This window comes from Phyllostomus hastatus, unplaced genomic scaffold, assembly GCF_019186645.2.
Source record: "Phyllostomus hastatus isolate PE091 unplaced genomic scaffold, TTU_PhHast_1.1 phas_contig_254, whole genome shotgun sequence".
NCBI lineage: Eukaryota > Metazoa > Chordata > Mammalia > Chiroptera > Phyllostomidae > Phyllostomus > Phyllostomus hastatus.
Genome location: NW_025333810.1, coordinates 6,527,936 through 6,547,544, shown reverse-complemented (window position 1 = coordinate 6,547,544; position 19,609 = coordinate 6,527,936). Strand labels below are relative to the sequence as shown.

The window sequence follows — 19,609 nt, the reverse complement described above, 5'->3', positions numbered from 1 at the left end:
GGCAGTAGAGACCACTGCCTCTGGGCAGCAGACCTTCCCCTCCATCCCTGTAGATTTAGCTTCTACAAGCCCTGCTGAGGGTACATCCAGGCCAGTATGGGAGACAAGAAGACATGACCCCATGTGTGATATTGGGAACAGTGTGTCTGAAAACAACTCTGACTCAGAATTCTGCTTGCCAAGGGAATGAGTCTGAACTATTCGACCAACCAACAGATACTATGCTTAAGAAGAAAGCAAATTTATTCAAGAAGAAGCTTTCTTCCAAGCCATTGCTAGAGATTTGAAATCTTTGGCAGACTGATTCCAAAGAAAGAACCAGCCACATAGCCACGTTTTATTAAACACCCAACCCAAACAGAACATTATCTGGCTTACTGCTTTGAAGTCACAGTAAGCATTAAAAGGGAATTTTTTTAAAGTCTCTGTGGTACCAAGTTTTCTGATCAAAATGCCCAGCTCAGAAATTCCAAAGAAAATTTATATAACCCATGTTTGGGCATTTAGGGATAACAGATAAAATTGGCATTTCCTACAAGGAACGTTTTTTTCTGTTTTTTTTTTTTATTTTTGGTTTGGTTTGGTTTGGTTTTTCTGATATTTGGGGCTGTCTTGCTATTCTTTTCCTTTATTGAAAATTTCCAACTGCAGCTTAAATCTTGAAGTTTTCTTTTTTTTAATTTCAGAACTCTAAAACACCATCAGTTTACCTGTTGTACTTTCAGTAAAATGCAAATAGTATTATATATTTAGAATAACTTAGTAAATAATTTATAGCCTGAATAGTAAATTATTTATTTATTCCAGGCATACATATTTAGAATATGAACATGAATTTTTTATAGTCTGTGCCACTGCTAACAAAAAAATTAAATCAGACTATTTTAACAAAAAAATTAAATCAGACTATTTACATCCCTGGTTTGTACTGTACATACTCTCTACATCATCAATGACCTGCGTGCAACAGCACACAATCCATAAAGGACTTGGCTTGCAGGATTTTCCAAAATGTTCGGTTCCTGAATTCTGTCTCAGTCCCTCCTCTTCCTGTACTATCTTCCAGACCCCATGACTCCTTTCTGCTTCCTCTGCCTTGCTCCAGTGTAGTAAGTGTCTGATTAGTTCTTTACCAATCAACATATATTTACTGAGCACTGACCACATTTACGCTGGCTGAGAACTGTGAATGAATACTAAGGGAGATTTAACTGTGGACCTTTCTAGGAATTTGTACTCTGGCTAAGTTATGTATATACTCTGCAAACAAACATGAGAACACTCTAAATAATGGCTATAACTGTTTTTGAAAGTGACATCATTTAAACAAACTACTTATCTTTTAGTTTTCTGTAAGATACCATTTGACTAGTATGGAAATTTGTAAAAACTGAATTAAAGTGTATAGCTACAAAGAAGAAATTGTGACTCTGAATAAAATGGCTTCTTCTAAACTCTGAAGCTACTCCAGAAACGTTCATGCAGTCACCTTCCAGCAGTCACTGCATCATCATGCTCAAAAACTAGAACACAACTACAGACAGCCTAGGAAAGAAAAATCACAATGATTCAACCAGGAAGAGAATTCTTCATATGACACATGTGGAATATTTAGACTGTAAAAGTCCAGAGCAGAAGCAGAAAAAAATTGAAATCATATAAAACCATACAAACTAGGGACAAATTCAATATAAGTTTCTAAATCCTGTAAGTATTAGAACCTTTTTATGAAGGCTGTCCTCTTTGAAAGCTGGGTGAGGTAAATATTAGGATAATACACTTGACATGCATTGCTTAATGTAATTTCACAGAAGTCTTACAATGGAACTGCTATTGATATTTTGAAGTTCAGGAAATTGAGACTCAGAGTTTTAAAAACACCCCAAAGTGGGGAGAACAAAAAACAAGAAAGTGACAGACTTCAGTATATGGCTAATTTTTAAAAAATTTTCACTGTTTTTAAAAACAGTGAGGGCCCCAGTTGTTGGGTAAAACTGTCCTTATTAGTATTGTTTCAAACTTATTTGTTATGCTCTTAAAAATGTCTATATTTTCATAGATTTATTTTGTCTGATCTGTGAGTTACTGTATTTTTAAAAATCTCTTCAACTATAGTGTGGACTTATATACTTTTCTTATACTTCTGTCACTTAGGTATTTAAAAAATATGAGCTGACTAATAAGTACATAAAAATTTTTCATTGTTATATATTCTTGGTGAATTAAAACTATTATCATTATGAAGTAACACTTTTTATTAATAAAATTTTATTACAGGTGCTTGCCCAAAATTAATATGGCTATCTAAACTGTCTTTTATTATGATTCTCAAAAGACCCAAGATGGTGGAGGAGTAAATGGAAAATACACTAACCTCCTCCCAGGACCAAATTGGAATTACAACCAAATTATAGAAAAATCATCCTGAATAACTGAATACTAGCTGGAGAGAAACCTTATAACCACAGACAGACAGAAGAAGCCTCATCACTACAACGAGGCTTGGGGAGTATGGGGAAAGTGTGAGATGGCTGGCTAGGCTTCCCAGGGCAGCAGCTACAGTCTTGGAGGGATATTTCAGCAGCTGGGGGGTTCCCCCCGAGAAGTATGTGATCTAACCCCCAAGCTGGGCTACACAGCCTATGGCATCAGAGCTAGGAAAGGAACCCAAATAATGTATGGCTATAAAAAACAGCAGGGTTTCTGTCTGCCAGGGAGAGACAGCTGGAGACACAGGGAGCTTGTTAAAGGGCCAATGTACAAAATTTCATTGGTAGCCACTTACCCTGGGCTCTGGCAGAGGAAGGGCTGAGTAGATTAGAGACACTTCAGGAGATTCTAGGGTTTGTGGTTCTGGGGAGAGAATTGAAGACATAGCTGGTAGGGTCCCTGTTCTAAGCCATTCCCCATATAGCTGAGGCAATCTTTCTCAGGCAGAGCACTCCTCTCCAAATGGCATCACCCTGAGTGGAAGCAATTACTCTATCCTACCCTATGGAGCTGAAGCCTGGCTGCTGAGTGTGCCCTGAGGCAATAGCAGTGATTAGTTTAACCTCTGAGACTAACTGACCCTCCCCCAGGCCCAGTGCTGGTAAAGGCAGCCTTGGTGCACAGCCTCTTTCATTCTGCACACACCTGGACCAACAGAGGGAGCCAAAAGCTGTGGCTCATTGATAGCTCCAAACAGGTTTCTCAGGGCCAGTCACAAGCAGCGTCTGACAAAGGCCTACAGCAGAGTCTTTGAAGATCCACCTAATAATATATAGAAACAAATACAAAAAAAAATCCAAAATGGGAAAACAAAGAAACAGACCCCAAATGAAAGAACCAGAGAATCCTCCAGAAGAGCTAGATGAAATAAGGGCAAGCAATTTACAGATGGAGAGTAATGGTTATAAGGATACTCAACAGTATAAAAAAAGACATGGAAGCCATAGAAAAGGACCAGTCAGAAAAAAAATAACACAATATCTGAAATAAATAATACACTGTGAGGAATAAAAGTAGATTAGATGAAGCAGAGGATCTAATCAGTGATTTGGAAGACAAAGTAGAAAAAAAACCACCCAAGCAGAGCAGCAAAAAGGAAAGTAATTTTAAAAAATGAGAACTTAGGAAACATTTTGGACAACATGAAGTGTAACAACATCTGCATCATGAGAATACCAGAATGAGAAGAGAGTGAGCAAGGACTCGAGAACCTAATTAAAGAAGTAATGACCAAAAACTTCCCAAATCTGGTGGAGGAGAAAGACAAACAAGTCAAGTAAGCTCAGAGTCCTAAACACAAAGAGGCCTACACCAAGAAACATCATATGCTTGAAACATGGCAATGCTTAAAGACAAGGAGAAAATCCTAAAAGCTGTAAGAGAAGAGCAGGTAGTTACATACAAGGGAATACCGATTAAACTATCATCTCATTTCTTAACAGAAACATTTCAGGCCAGAAAGAAGTGGCATGAAATATTTAATGTGATAAAAAGCAAGGACCTAAACCAAGGCTGCTTTACCCATCAAAGCTATCATTTAAAATCTAAGGAGAAACAAGGAGCTTCCCAGGCAAGAAAAAGCTCTTTAGAAATATCAGACCAGTACTTCAACAGATGTTAAAAGGCTTGCATGAAGGAAGTAGAAGGAGAAGGAGGAGAAGAGAAAAAAAAGAGAAAGAGAAAGAAAAAAACAGGAAAAGCATCTAACAATAAAATGGCACTAAATATATATCTATTACAATGATCTTAAATGTAAAGGACTAAAATGTTCCAGCCAAAAGACATAGGGTAGCTGAATGGATAAGAAAACAAGGCACATGTATATACTGCCTCCAAGAGACTCACCTCAAATCAAGAGATACACACAGATTAAAAGTAAAGGGATGAAAAATGATATTTTATGCAAATGGAAGGGGGAAAAGCTGGGGTATCAATACATATATCAAAAAAAAATTACACTTTAAAACCAAGGCAAAGAAAGATAAAGAGACAAAGAAGGATACAACATAATGATAAAGGAACAATCCAACAAATGAATATAACCCTAGTAATCATTTATGCACCCAACATTGAAGCACCTACATATGTAAAGTAAATCTTCATGGACATGAAGGGAGAGACTGACAGAAATACAGTCAATAGTTGGAGATTCTAACAACCCTCTGACTTCAATAGATCTTCCTGACAAAATCAGCAAGGAGTCAGCCTTAATGACACCTTAAATGACACACTAGAGCACATGGATTTAATTGATATCTTCAGAGAATTTTATACCAAAGCAGCAGTATATACATACTTTTCAAATACACATAAGAATGTTTTCTTGGACAAACCGTACGTTAGGATGCAAAACAAGTTTCAATAAATTTAAGAAGTTTGAAATCTTATCAAGCATTTGCACTGACCACAATGCTACGAAACTACAAATTAATCAGAAGAGAACACTGAAAAACATGCAAAGACATGGAAGCTAAATAACACGTTATTAAATTATAAATGTTTCAACAAGAAGATCAAGAGAGAAATCAAAAGATACCTTAAAACAAATGAAAATGAGGACCCAACAGTCCAAAATCTGTGGGACACAGGGAAAGCAATCCTAAGAGGGAAATTCATAGCACTACAGAACTCTCTCTCAAAAAAAAAAAAAAACCACCAAGAAAACACTCAGATAAGCATTCTAACTTTACACTTAAAGGAATTGACAAAGAACCACAAACAAAAACCAAAGTGAGTAGAAGGAAGTAAATAATAAAGTTCCAAGCAGAAACAAATGAAATACAGTCTAAAAAAAAATGATACAACATATCAATGAATCCAAGAGCTGGTTCTATGAAAAGGTAAACAAGATTTCCGGCCAAAATGGAAGCATAGGTAGACACACTGTGCCTCCTCCCACAACCAAAATAAGGGAAACAACAAATTTAAAAACAAAAACAACCAGAACTGTCAGACAATTGAACTGTATAGAAGTCCAACAACTGAGGAGTTAAAGAAGAAACATTCATCCAGACCTACCAGTAGGAGGGGCGGAGATGGCAAGCCAGGCAGAGAGGACTCATGACAAGGTGGTAGCTGTCAGAGCAGGTGAGGCAGCAGCTGGTAGAGCCTGCTGTCCCACATTTGAGTGCAAATACACTGGGAGGAACAACTGGGGAGCAACACAGACCATACAACCCAGGCCTCCAGTGCAGGGAAATAAAGCCTCAAACCTTTGATCGAAAATACCTGTGGGAGTTGACCCGGCAGCAGGAGAAACTCCCAGCCTCACAAGAGAGGTTGTTGGAGAGACCCACAGGGCCCTAGACAATACACAGACCCACCCACCGGGAATCAGCACCAGAAGGGCCTAATTTGATTGTGGGTAGCAGCAGGAGTGACTAAAATCCAGCAGAGAGTGGAGCAAGCACCATTGTTCCCTCTCAGATCCCTCTCCCAGCACAGCATCACAAGGCAGCAACGTGGGTTGCCCAGCCAGGGTGAACACCTAAGGCTCCGCCCCTCACTACATAACAGGCACACCAAAACAAACAAACAAAAAAGGCCCAATGAAAGAATAGATCAAAGCTCCAGAAAAAAATGCAACTAAGTGACAAAGAGATAGCCCACCTATGAGATACACAGTTCAAAACAATGGTTATCAGGATGCTCCTGGAACTCACTGGGCACTTCAACAGCATAAAAAAGACCCAGGCAGCAATGGAGGCTGCATTATGTAAAATAAAGAAAAATCTATAGGGAGCCAACAGTGATGGGAAGGAAACCAGGACTTAATTCAAGGGTTTGAAGTAGAAGGAATAAATATTCAACCAGAACAGAATGAAGAAACAAGAATTCAAAAAAATGAGAAGAGGCTTAGGAATCTCTGGGACAACTTTAAACATTCCAGGGCATCTGTAAATGTTCCAACATCCAAATCATAGGGGTACCAGAAGGAGAAGAGGAAGAGTGTGACATTGAAAACTTATTTGAAAAAATAATGGAGAACTTCCCCAATCTGGCAAAGGAAATAGACTTCCAAGAAGCCCAGGAAGCTCAGAGAGTCCCAATCCCAAAGAAGTTGGACCCAAGAAGGAACACACCAAGGCACATCATAATTACATTACCCACGATGAAAGAGAAGGAGAGAATCTTAAAAGCAGCAAGAGAAAAGGAGACAGTTACCTACACAGGATTTCCCATCAGACTATCAGCTGATTTCTCTAAAGAAACCTTGCAGGCAAGAAGGGGCTGGAAAGAAGTATTAGAAGTCATGAAAGGCAAGGACCTATATCCAAGATTACTCTATCCAGTGAAGCTATCATTTAGAATGGAAGGGTAGATAAAGTGCTTCCCAGATAAGGTCAACTTAAAGGACTTCATCATCACCAAGCCCTTATTATATGAAATGTTAAAGGGACTTATCTAAGAAAAAGAAGATAAAAAATATGAACACTAAAATGACAACAATCTCACAGCTATTAACAACCGAACCTAAAAAAAAAAAAAAAAACACACAAAAAACCCACAACTCCAAAAGCTAAGCAAACAACTAAAACAGGAACAGAATCACAGAAATGGAGATCATGTGGAGGGTTATCAGTGGGGAAATGGGAGGGGGAGAGAGGAGAAAAGTATAGAGAATAAGTAGCATAAATGGTAGGTAGAAAATAAACAGGGGGAGGTTAATGATAGTATAGGAAATGCCAAAGCCAAAGAATGTATATGTACGATGCATGGACATGAAATAAAGGGGAATGCAGGTGGGAGGGGGTGTGCAGAGAGGAGGGGAAGAAGGGGGAGGAGGAATGGGACAGCTGTAATAGCATAATCAATAAAATATATTATTTAAAACAAGGTAAACAAGAATGACAACCTTTTAACCAGACTCAATCCAGAAAAAAAAGAGAGAGGACCTAAATAAATAAAATCAGAAATGAAAGAGGAGAAATAACAACTGACATGAAAGAAACAAAAGATTATAAGAAAAATATTATGAACAACTATATGCCAACAAATTGGACAATGTGGATGAAATGGAGAAATTCCTAGAAACATACAACCTTCCAAGACTAAATCAGAAAGAATCAGAGAATCTGAATACATACATTATACCTAGTGAAACTGAAGCAGTAATCAAAAAACTCCCAACAAACAAAAGCCCTAGACCAGATGGCTTCACAGGTGAATTTAACCAAACATCCCGAGAAGAACTAACACCTCTTTTCTCTCACTAACCAAAAAATTCAAGAGGAGGGAAGGCTCCCAAAATCATTTTATGAGGTCAGCATTATACTAATTCCAAAGCCAGGTAAAGAACACTACAAAAAAGAAAAATATAGGCCAATATCCCTGATGAGCATAGATGCTAAAATCCACAACAAAATATTAGCAAACTAAAAACACAGCAATGCATCAAAATGAACATACACCACGACCAAATGAGATTTATTCCAGGGATGCAAGTTTGGTACCACATTCACAAATCAATAAAAGTGATTCATCACATAAACAAAATGAAGGATAAAAACCACATGATCATATAAACAGACACTGAAAAAGCATTTGATAAAATACAGCATCCATTTATGATAAAATCCATTTATGGTACAATCCCCAAGGATTCCACCAAGAAAGTACTAGAACTAATAAATGACTTCAGCAAAGTAGCAGAATACAAAATTAGTATCCAGAAATCAGTTGCATTTTTATATGCCAACAATGAACTAACAGAAAGGGAAGTTAAGAAAACAATCATATTCACAATTACTTCAAGAAGAATAAATACCTAGGAATAAATCTAACTAAGGATGTAAAAGACCTGTACTCAGAAAATTATCAGACACTGAAGAAAGAAATAGAAGAAGATACAAATAGGTGGAAGCACATACTGTGTTCATAGATAGGAAGAATTAACATCACTAAAATGTTCATACTACCCATTCAAAGCATACAAAGCATTCTATACAAAGCATTCTATAGATTCAATGCAATTCCTGTCAAGATTCCAGACATATTTCACAAGACTGGAACAAACATTTCAAAAATTTACATGGAACCACAATAGGCCACACATAGAAACAGCAATCAAGAGAAAGTGATCAAAACTGGAGGAATCACACTACCTAATATCAAACTATACTATAAGGTCATAGTCATCAAAACAGCATGGTCCTGGCATAAAAACAGCCACATAGATCAATGGAAGAGAATAGAGAAACCAGAAATAAACTGACATCTTTAAAGTAATATTTGACAGAGAAAGCAAGCACATACAATGGGCTAATGATAGTTTATCCTATAAATAGAGTTGGGAATATTGGAGAGATACATGCTGAAAAATGAACTAGACCACCCTCTTATACCATATATAAGAATAAATCCAAAATAGATTAAAGACTTAAATATGAGACCCCAAACCACAAAAATCATAGAAGAAAACATACCCAGCAATATCTTAGACATCACTTGAAGTAATATTTTATCAGATATTTATCTTCAGGCAAGGGAAACAAAAGAAAAAAAACAAATGGGACTACATCAAACTAAGGTTTTGCAAAGCAAAGGAAAACATCAACAAAATAAAAAGACAATCCACAGAATGGGAGAATGTATTTGCTGATACATCTGATAAGGGATTACTATTCAAAATTTATAAAGAAATCATAAAACTCAACATGAAAAAAATGAAGCTAAACAATTACAAAATGGGCAAAGGACCTGAAGAGGCACTTCTCTAACAAGGACATACAGAGGGCCAATAGACATAAGAAAAGATGCTCAATGTTACTAATCATCAGAGAAATGCAAATTGAAACCACCATGATATATCATCTCACATTTGCCAGAATGGCTATCATCAATAATCAACAAACAGGAAGTGCGGACAAGGATGTGGAGAAAGGGAAACCCTTCTGCACTGTTAGTGGGAATGCAGATTTGTGCAGCTAATGTGGAAAGCAGCATGGAGATACCTCATAAAATTAAAAGTGGGTCTGCCTTTTGACCCTGAGATCCCTGTTCTGGGAATATATCTGAAGGAGCCCAAAACACTAATTTGAAAGAACATAAGCACCCCTGTGTTCATTGCAGCATTATTTATAGTTGCCAAGATATGGAAGCAGCTCAAGTGTCCATCAGTAGATGACTGGAAAAAAACTATGGGACATTTACACAATACACTACTACTTGACTGTAAAAAAGAAGAGAGTTGTACACTTTGTGACAGTATGAAAGACATAAAGAACATTATGCTAAGTGAAACAAGCCAGTCAGAGAAAGACAAATACGATATGATACCATTAATTTGTGGAATCTAATGAGCAAACTGAACTAACAAGCAAAATAGAGACAGACTCAGAGAGAGAGCAGGATAACAGATAAGGAGTGGGGAATGTAAGGGGTAGAGGGATTGAGCAAAAAGATTAAAGGACGAATGGACATGGACATCAGTTTGGTGATTGCGTGGGGGAGAGGAATATGAGGGGACTAAATTGTAATGGAAAACTACAATAAAAATACAAAACTACAGAAAACTACAATAAAAATAAATAAATAATAAACTGTCTTTTATTAGTGTCTTTATAGTATACTCGGCTATTTTAGATGCTTTTATTGGGAAATTTATTTCCATTATTTAGATGACCATATATTGTGAATTCAGAATGCTGTGATTTTATTTATTGATTTTTGCTGTAATGTGGTTTCTTGGACTACTTTGTATCAGTGTTTTTTTCTGATAAATTCTTTCCAATCTTTTTATATTAGTACTACCACAATAAAGATGTCAAAGAATGTTTTCTAGTTTGAGTGATTATTTTTATCTGTAACGTATCACTCTGAGGTTTGTGTGGCAAGAAATGCATATGGCACAATAAACACACACACACATCAGCGCAATCTCTTTTCTCTTTCCAATGACTGTAGAACACTTCTCGTGTATATTTTATTTATGGACATTTCTAGTGTTTTCTCTCTACTAAACTTAGCAGAAACATCTTAAACAACACTCCTAAATTTAGAAGGCTCTCCCGAAAATCCCTAAGAAGTAAGTCATTGATGCCAAAATAAAAACAGAATTTTGAGCCAAGAAAAAAAATTCAGCCAAAAAAAAAAAAATCAGAGAAGTGAACTGAACTCCCCAGAGAAGCGTTGGTCCCTTGCCTGCTTTCACTCTTGGCCTTCCTGTGCTGGCACCGTAAAGACGGGCCCTTGCCAGGCAGGTCTCCGTCCACCCAGAATTAGAACTCAGGCTGGCTCTGCCAAAGCTTTCCAGCATAGAAGTCTTGAGCCATCATTTCCCACCTTCTTTTCCTTTAACATAATTACATCTTTTAGGCATTTCATATTTGCATTGTTTCCTATATGAGATGCAGAACAACAGCAGCCTCACCAGGATGTTGAAAGAATTGAAAAAAAATTTTACAAAGTTTCTGAAAATAGCAGAGCACAGATTACTGGCTTTCAAAATGGCTTGAAACCCAGTGTGACCCCTCAGTATCACTCCTGATGCCCCTTGGTGAGAGCCCAGATCCTTAGGGTTCATTTTGAAAACACCAAGCAAACCTTCTAGTTCCTGTTTTAACTTAGATTAAAGCTTACTAGGTATGCAAGTATGTACAAATGTGCAGAAAATACAATTCTTCAAGAGCACCCATGCTCACATGCACACACACACACACACACACACATCCATGTATACCCCACCAGCAATGGCATACATTGTGCTAGGTGATATAATGATGTGTTATTGAATCATTAAGAATAAAAAGAACAATGTTATTGTACTCAGTATAGAAATATATTAGTCTGTGAACAGAATTAGTTTTCTTTACACTTGATCTACTTTTTACTAGGCAATAGGAATCTGTATATAACTGTATTAATTAAATTAATGCAAATATAGTTGCCCATTTTACCTAGGAAGAAAGTAATTGCCTGTTGTCCCCTGGGGACCCAGAAGAAAAAAAAATACAGATTATAAGCTGACACCCTGAAAGAGAATAATTATTCAGTGCATCAAGTTTTAAGGAGACTTCAGCCAAGGAATTCTGCACAGTTTCTTAAGGAATGGACTCTGTACACTTCAATTGCAAATAATTATCCTAGTGGGTAGGGACTGAAAATTCCTGTTACACAGGGAAAAAGGAGGAAGGATGTGGCTATCTTGGGGAACTTCTGATTATAAAAATTATCTAGATTAAAGTAAATTCTGAATGAAAACTTTTTGGGCTCCTACAATAACACAGATAAAACATTCTGAATGGACTACTTATTAAAGAAATGGATCCTGGCACTCTTCTTAGTACAAATGTTCATCAAACTTAAAGCAAGTTATGTATTTATAATAAAGTACTATAAGTTAGAATTTGCAGAGTCAAAAATATGTTTTCATTGAAGTAAAGTAGTGTGATAAAAGTTAATATTTCTGAACAAAGTTTTGCCACCCAGCTTTATGGCAATTACCATTAACTTTTTATTTTCTGAACTCTATATATCTAAGGAACATGAAGCTTTCTAACTTGCATATAAATCAAAATCACAGGAACACTCAGTAGCCAATTATATCAAATTTAATTTAGTAGACTATAGTGTAACATGTAAAGTTCTTTTCTTCATTCTTTATGGGTTTATGTTTACTGCCTCCAATCAGAAACCATGAGTTCTTAATCAAGATTAATGAAAGAATCCATAGTGAGAGGTTTTCATAGTCAACTTAAGAAGATATATGGATGAAGTGAGTCATTTTAGAAACTGTTTCAGGGTTGCCTGTTCTGCTTTTATTCTAGCTTATTTTTCTTGTTGTACACTCGTATATAGCAAATGTAGGCATTGGGGATAAAGTTACTGGTCATTTTGCTGCTTGGGAAACAAAAGCTTTATGCTTTGTTCAGTTGCCATTTCATCATCACTAAGATGAGTGTTTATGTTTTAATGAAAGATAAGAAGAATTTGTCTTTTAGCATATGACCCATTAATTTACCTTCATTGTTTTCTTTGAAGAAAAGCCACAACCAGAGAAATCCACTTATGCAAACAAATCATGTCTGTCTACTCTGGGTCTTGCAGTAAGGGGCTGCAAAATTCAATAGAACTCTATAGAATTTTTTGTAGTCATTTTAACAAGGCATGTTATTTTCAAAAAGTATGTTTTTCATAAAAGTACATGAAAATTATATAGCCAAATTATATGGTGCTATTACATAAAAACTATAGTCCTTTAGAAGAGATATCATGTATAAAAAAAAAAGACATTGTCCTAAATTGTAAAAGGCTTTAATTTAACCTGCATGATTTTGGCCTCCATGATTTTTCACCTAAGATTCTGGCCATGAATCTTGATATTTCCTACCTCTAGTTTCCTCATTCTTGAAGTGAGGAATAGAACTGGATGTTGTATGTCTTTTTCAGACCTATAATGTTATGATTCACTCCCACCTATTTAATAATATTTCCTTGTTAAAGTATTTGTATAATTCCCTCTCTGAGATTGCATTTGGAGACTCAAGTTTCCCTTTACAAAATATCATGTTCTTTCCAGCTCATGGCACACTTTCTGCTCCAAGGCTACTAAAGTCATGCTTTTGTATCCATGGCTTGCATGGACAGTGTCTTGCTCTGGATTAGCCACGCTGAGCGGGGTAGCTGACAGAAAGGAAGGAGTTACACAAAAGCTAAGACTGTCCATTGGGTTAGGCTGCTGTGGGAGCTGGCTTCATGCCTGTATTTCCCATTCTCTTAGTCCAAGTGCTGTGAGGTGAGGACTGTATACTAGAAAAAGCATTGAATCTACATAAAAAAACAACTGGAAGGGCAGATACTGGCTCTGTCACTTACTAGCTGTGTGAGCTGAAGAAATGTGTTTAACCCTTATGAGTCACAATTTTCTTCTTTGTACAATGAAGGCTGTTATGAGAATTGATGAGACAATGTGAAAGTTCCTGGCACAGTGTCTATTATACTGTGGGTGCTTGTCAAATGTTAGTTGAATCTGGACCTGACCCTGGCACCCTTGATTGAGCACCCGAACCACAGGCACTGCTCTTAGGCAAGGACTATGTGCATTTGTTAAATTCCTATACTACAGCTGCAGCCCATGACTGATGTTAGAGTTTACAGGGATTTGCAACAAGAGTGCCATAAAACAATAATCTATTTCCCAGAGAGACTCACACAGAGACTGATCCCCTGTTTAGGATTTGTTGACAGAGAGGGTGCAATGAACATTGGCTAAGTGATCATCTTGTTTAAAGTCATCTGCCTTACCAGAGTCTGCTGGTTGTACTTAGAAATGTGTAAGGATTTCTCAGCTTGGAATCTGTAAGGGAGAAGGACAAAGCTTCTAAAAGAGGTTAAAAAACTGCAGATAGCTTGTTCTTGCCCATGGAGAACGTGTGCTGACTAGCACCTGTCAAAGGAGGCAGAGCTCAGGACAAGAGCGGGAGAAATAGGGCCACGGACAAGGGTTGGTTTTTGTCAATATCAGTTCATCTGCTGGTCAGACATCAATGGATGTAAATTCCAAATTACAGTTTTGAGCTTAGACCTGACAATCCCATTCCTCTGTGCTTATTTTTATTTCATGTCTTAAGGGGAACTACTATAAAGCAGAAGGTGCAGTGGCACGAACAGTTACCTGAGCACTTGCTGCTAGAATGGGAAAAGTGTTATTCTCCTAGACACAGGGGGCACAAGTGAGGCCAGGCAGCGGGTCTTTGGAAACTAAAGAGTGTGATATTAGTTTCCTATGGCTGCTGTAACAAATTATCACAAACTTGGTGGCTGAAACAACACAAAATTTTTTCTCATAGTTTCAAAAGTTAGGATTCCTACATGGATCTCACTGGGGTAAAATCAGAGTGTTGTTAGGGCTGCTTCCTTTTATAGGCTCTCAGGGAAAATCTACTTTTTTTACTTTTCCAGCTCCTAGAGGCTGCCCCATTCCTTGATTCTTGGTCCTCTGCCACCCTGAAAACCAGCAATGGCCATTTGAGTCTTTTTCACATCACATCACTCTGACACTGACTCTTCTGCCTTCCTCTTTCACATCTAAAAGAACTTTGTAAATACATCAGGCCTACCTAAATAATCAACAATATTCTTTTTATCTTAAAGTCAGCGGATTAGCAACCTTAATTCCATCTGCAACTTAGTTCCCCTTGCTGTACAATATAACATAATCACAGATAACAGAAGTTAGGACGTGGACATCTTGGGGTGGGGAGTTACTCTGCCTTCCAACGGTGTGTCTTGTTGGTGGCTACAAACCAGGGAGGGTCAGCCCACAGTGCCTTTGTCAATATGCAGTAGTTTCTGAGGAGTCACACATTTAAAGTGGTCCCTGGAGATGGAGACTGAATAACAAAAGATAGAAGAATATAAACATCCAACTGGTATTGGAAGGCAGTCACTCGTTTGAGAGAAAGCAATACTTTATTTCTAATAGCTCACATCCTCAGTCCAATAATTTTACTCTAAAAATCCAGTCTAATGGTGATGGGGTAAAGACCTGTGAATGTAGACATTCAGCAGAATGCTCCTGGACATAAACAAGATGTCTAACAACAGGACATTGTTTAAACATACCATGGCACCATCTACATAATTGTACATTATATAATCACAAAATGCCATTTTTGAAAAAATAATTTTATTCCCAGCTGTGAAGGAATCAGTTTTGACTCTTCCCATGTTTCTCTCTAATTTCTCCTGCCCTGATCCAGTATCTATTAACTTAAAAAAAAAACATATTGAGTAAACACTAAATGCTGGTCTCTGTGTTAGGTGATGGAATAAAGTACTGAATAAACCAGACCAAGTTTTATGGAGCTTAGAGTCAGACACTAAAATAGACACTGCACAGGTAACCACATGTATTACAAATATTTTGAAAGAGGTAGTGGAGATGCGTGAGGAACAAACAGGATGGGAATCCGTCTACTTGGGAGCCTCCTAAAATAGAGAGGCTTCAACTGTGGGCCAAGCCCTCCTACCCTACCCCACCCCTACCAGGGTTTAAACCACCACTGCCTGCAGGTACTACATTGGCAGGGGTTGGTACTTTAGAGTCTACAACTGTCGCAAGGCATCACTTTTCTCTATTTTCTTCTTCATTCCATTTTATAACTCCTGACCCTTTCCTCTTTAATGTTTTATCTGCTCCCAATAAATGTTTTTGCATTGTATTTCACATAGCCTATATTCTACCTTAAAACCTTCTTGAAACAAGATGGCATAAACCAATTAAAATTTGAAAATAATAAGGACCATACCGTTAGATCAATGTGTTATGAACAAATGGCCTGCAAGGCCATCGGTATATGACTCTCAGCAATTTGATCTTTGTTCTTCATCCATTGCTCTAGTTTCAACTGTTTCTAAAGCAGAAGGGTGCCAGTTTTCTGTCTGAGGTGTAGAAGTCTGCTCTGGTAACCTTTCCTAGCCTTTTGATTTCTCTATGGATTTTCCTGTTCAGGGGAATGGCTAAATATGGACCTCTCTGCGGTTTTGCAGAATGACTGAAATTAGACTTGCTTATCTTTTCTTGTATACTTTATACTCTAAATATTATATGCTTGGCATAGCACAAGCTCTTAATAAATGCCAGCTTATTTTTCTTCACTTTGTTGAGACAGGACGAAGAGACAGTTGCACAGGTCAGTGGGTAAAATGGTTACCACAGGCCCCAGTAACTGCAGCAACTGCAAGATCCTGGAGTTTGTCTTGACAAGACCCACAGAGCCCGTCATTATTTACTGTCTCATACAGGGGATCCCTTCAACCATACTACCTTCAACGTCTCTCTTTCTCTCCTCTATTGCATCTGAAAAACTTCTAGTGGCACTGAAAAATATTATGTGGTACATAATATTAACTAAATGCAGTTAAAAAAGAGAAACAGACCATATGAAACCTAATTTTCAGCAGGGTCACCTCTGGCAAAAATATCCTCAAAATTAACTCATGGGGAATTTTTCTTGCATTGTCTCCTCACTGTATACAGTGATCCAGATCGAAATCTCAAAACTTCTTTAAATTTCCCCAAAGCTTTCATTTACACAAGAAAGCATTTAAGAAATTGAAAGTATAGGATGTAAATTTTTTTTTGTCAAATCCAGGATATTTTGGTCTGACCCTAAGAACAGTGAAAAAATCACTGAAATATTTTACTCAGGATGATATCTGATATGTATTTTGGAAAGATCACTCTGGGTGCATGTGAAGATCTGCTTTTGATAATCAGAATGAGACAACACAGGAGGAGGAGGATGTAGTCCCAATAGACTATGATGATGGCTTAGAAAAAGGTTGTGGTAATAGAGAAGGAAAGAAATAGACTTAATATCTTAAGATAACAACACTGGAAGAAACTGATGATGGACTAAGGAAAAGAAAGGAAGGAGAAGATAACTGCTAAGTTTCTAGCTTGGTAACTATACAGATTGAGTGCAAGTGCCTTCACAAATCCATGAAGGGGCTCACGAAACCAAAGGCTTTACAATGAGTTGGGTCCACCATTCTTGGAGCAGAGGAGGGATTCTAAATAGATATTTTTTGTTTGTACAGATATATGATAAAATTCCAATTATTCCTATATGTATATTTATGTGTGTATATACACATATATACACATGTAAATATAAAATGTACATTTGCACAGGCCTGTATATACATATATGTACATATACATACATACATATATCTCTGTGCACTTATATAGATATATAGATATATACACACAACTAGGAAACATTTAAATAGAATTACAATAATATGTTGATAATAGTTGACAAAGAATGTTGAAATTTTTAGTTGCTATTTTTTATTTATATTTTTGTTCACTTTTCCGGCATTTCTGTATTGAATAGGAATTGTATTTAGAATCAGAAATGTAACAATAATATATAAATTTATTTTTAAAAGAAAAAAGCTTCTCCATGGCCATGTGTCCACATGCTTGTAATTTACTTTTTGGTGATTATAAAATATTTGTACATATCAAAATTTTTAGTTATAGTAAAATTTATCAAAAGTGTAATTCTTCCACATTAGTTTTTTAAAGCTATTGTAACAAACTGTCACACACTTAACAGCTTAGACAGCCCACATTTGTCATCTTACAGTCCTGGAGGTCAGCAATTCAACACAGTCTCACTGGATCTGCAAAGCTGTCATCAATTCTGGAAGCTCTGGGGGAGAATCCACTTACTTGCCTTTTCCAGATTTTAGTGTTCACCTGCAATCCTTCACTCTTGACCATCTTCTTCTTTCATCTTCAAATCTAGCTACACGACATCTCTCTGACCCTTCCTCTATTGTTGCAACTCTACCTGACCCAGACAGAAAGGCTTGCACTTTAAGGACTCATGTGACTAGTTTTGACTCACCCAGGTAATCCAGGACAATCTCCCTATCTCAAAGTCCTCAACTTTAATTATATATTCAACATCCTTTTTGCCAAGGAAAGTAATACAGTCATACATTCTAGAGACTGGGATATAGACATCTTTGGACAATCATTATTCTTCCCACCCCACCTTCAAAGGCAGAAACCATTTCTAATAACATGTTTGTTGACTTAGCTGCTTCTCAGTTGCTCTGTAATTATTTAATACAGAATCTATAAATAGATATAAGGTAAATATCACTCCGTACAATGAGGGAAGATTTCTTCAAATCCCAACTGTTCAACTACCAGTGTTTAACTGCCATCTATGTTTCTTCCTCTCAGTGTGTCAGTTGATTGATGTCTTCAGAGGTTTTTATCCTCTGAGAATAGCACTTTTTAACTAATCATCTCAGGTGGACTGCCTTGGGGAATTTCTTTTCCATTTGGAATATTTCTAAGTTAGAAGGTATCATCATATGATGCAAGAAAGTGCCAAATGTAAAAGAACTAAAAATGTCAAGGAAATCTGAGACTCAAATCTCTAGTGCCCAAAAAAGAGAGCTTAAATAAATAAATGAATAAATAAAATCAGTGTGTCCTAAATGGAAGTTGGATGTTGCCTCCAACATTTGTCTGAGAAAAGGCTAAAGAAAACTGGAAGAGCTTCCAGGAAAGGGTCTTCCTGTGTAGTCCTTTATGAGTGAGCTAAAATAAACCTTTCAGAGGTGGAGAGCTGAACCATTAAAAACCACTTCTGCCTATAGAATCTTATTTTCAATCTGATTGAACACAGGTGCTGCCAGAGTCCATTTCTCTGCTATGTTTTTCTGTGTCATAGATCATATTTCCTGTAATTGGCCCCACGAATAGCCAGTACCCCTCTTGTACAGTTTTGGCACTTTTTAATATAAATTTAGAAAAATAAAAAATGTCCCTTACTCCCTCATCTTCCCATTTGTAAAATGGTGTAGCCACTTCCTGCTCTTTGACATCTCCTGCTCTGTCTGATAGTCAGGCTCTTAACGAGGCAGCTGGCTCAGTCTCCCCTATAATCAGAGTGGGAAGAAAGCTTGCTGACAAGCTAGCATTTGAATCTGCTGCTTAATTCTTTTAGGGAAACTGTAGCAACGCAATGAGGGGAACAATCTACTCCATTAATGAGTTAAGCAGAGAAGGTCAGATTTTTCTAGATGCTGAATAATATTGGAACCATTTCTAATTGAGGGTGCTCCGGTGATGTGCCTTATCTAATTTCCTTGAAAATCCATGATTTAGAGTAGCAACAATGGCACTATCGTCCTCCATCTTCTCAAAATGACTTCCCATATAGACGTTAAACCCTGAAAGGCAGTTGCTTCCAGTAACCTGACAAACAGCACCATACAGAATATAGAGAAATGGGGAGAACTGGAAGAGTGCCAAGCATCTTGACTGGTTCCTTTAGCTCACACTTTATTTACCACCCCAGATGCTGGCTTGATCTGGCTCAGGCCCTGCCTGGTGAGTAAGTTCCAATGAAAGGTGAGTGATTATTTTCCCAATATGCCACACTAACCAGGTAGACCAAAAATAAGCTGCTGAAATGTAGCAGGGTTATATCTTCCAGTCAAAAAATTGATTTTACATGCATAAGTTTCCATACACTTCTAGTTTCCCCTTCCACCAAGCCTGCTGCTACAGTTTTCAATGTGGTGATAAATGGTTACATTTTTATATTATTGAGGCAAAAATCTAGGAGTTTGATCCATTATA

The 19,609-nt window shown here is 37.2% G+C and overlaps 1 long non-coding RNA gene across 1 annotated transcript in view; it reads right to left on the bottom strand.

The window, feature by feature from the left end:
- Nucleotides 1-19,609, bottom strand: part of LOC123818120 — a 177,516-nt gene that overhangs the window by 39,087 nt on the left and 118,820 nt on the right. The gene's annotated exons all lie outside the window — the stretch shown is intronic.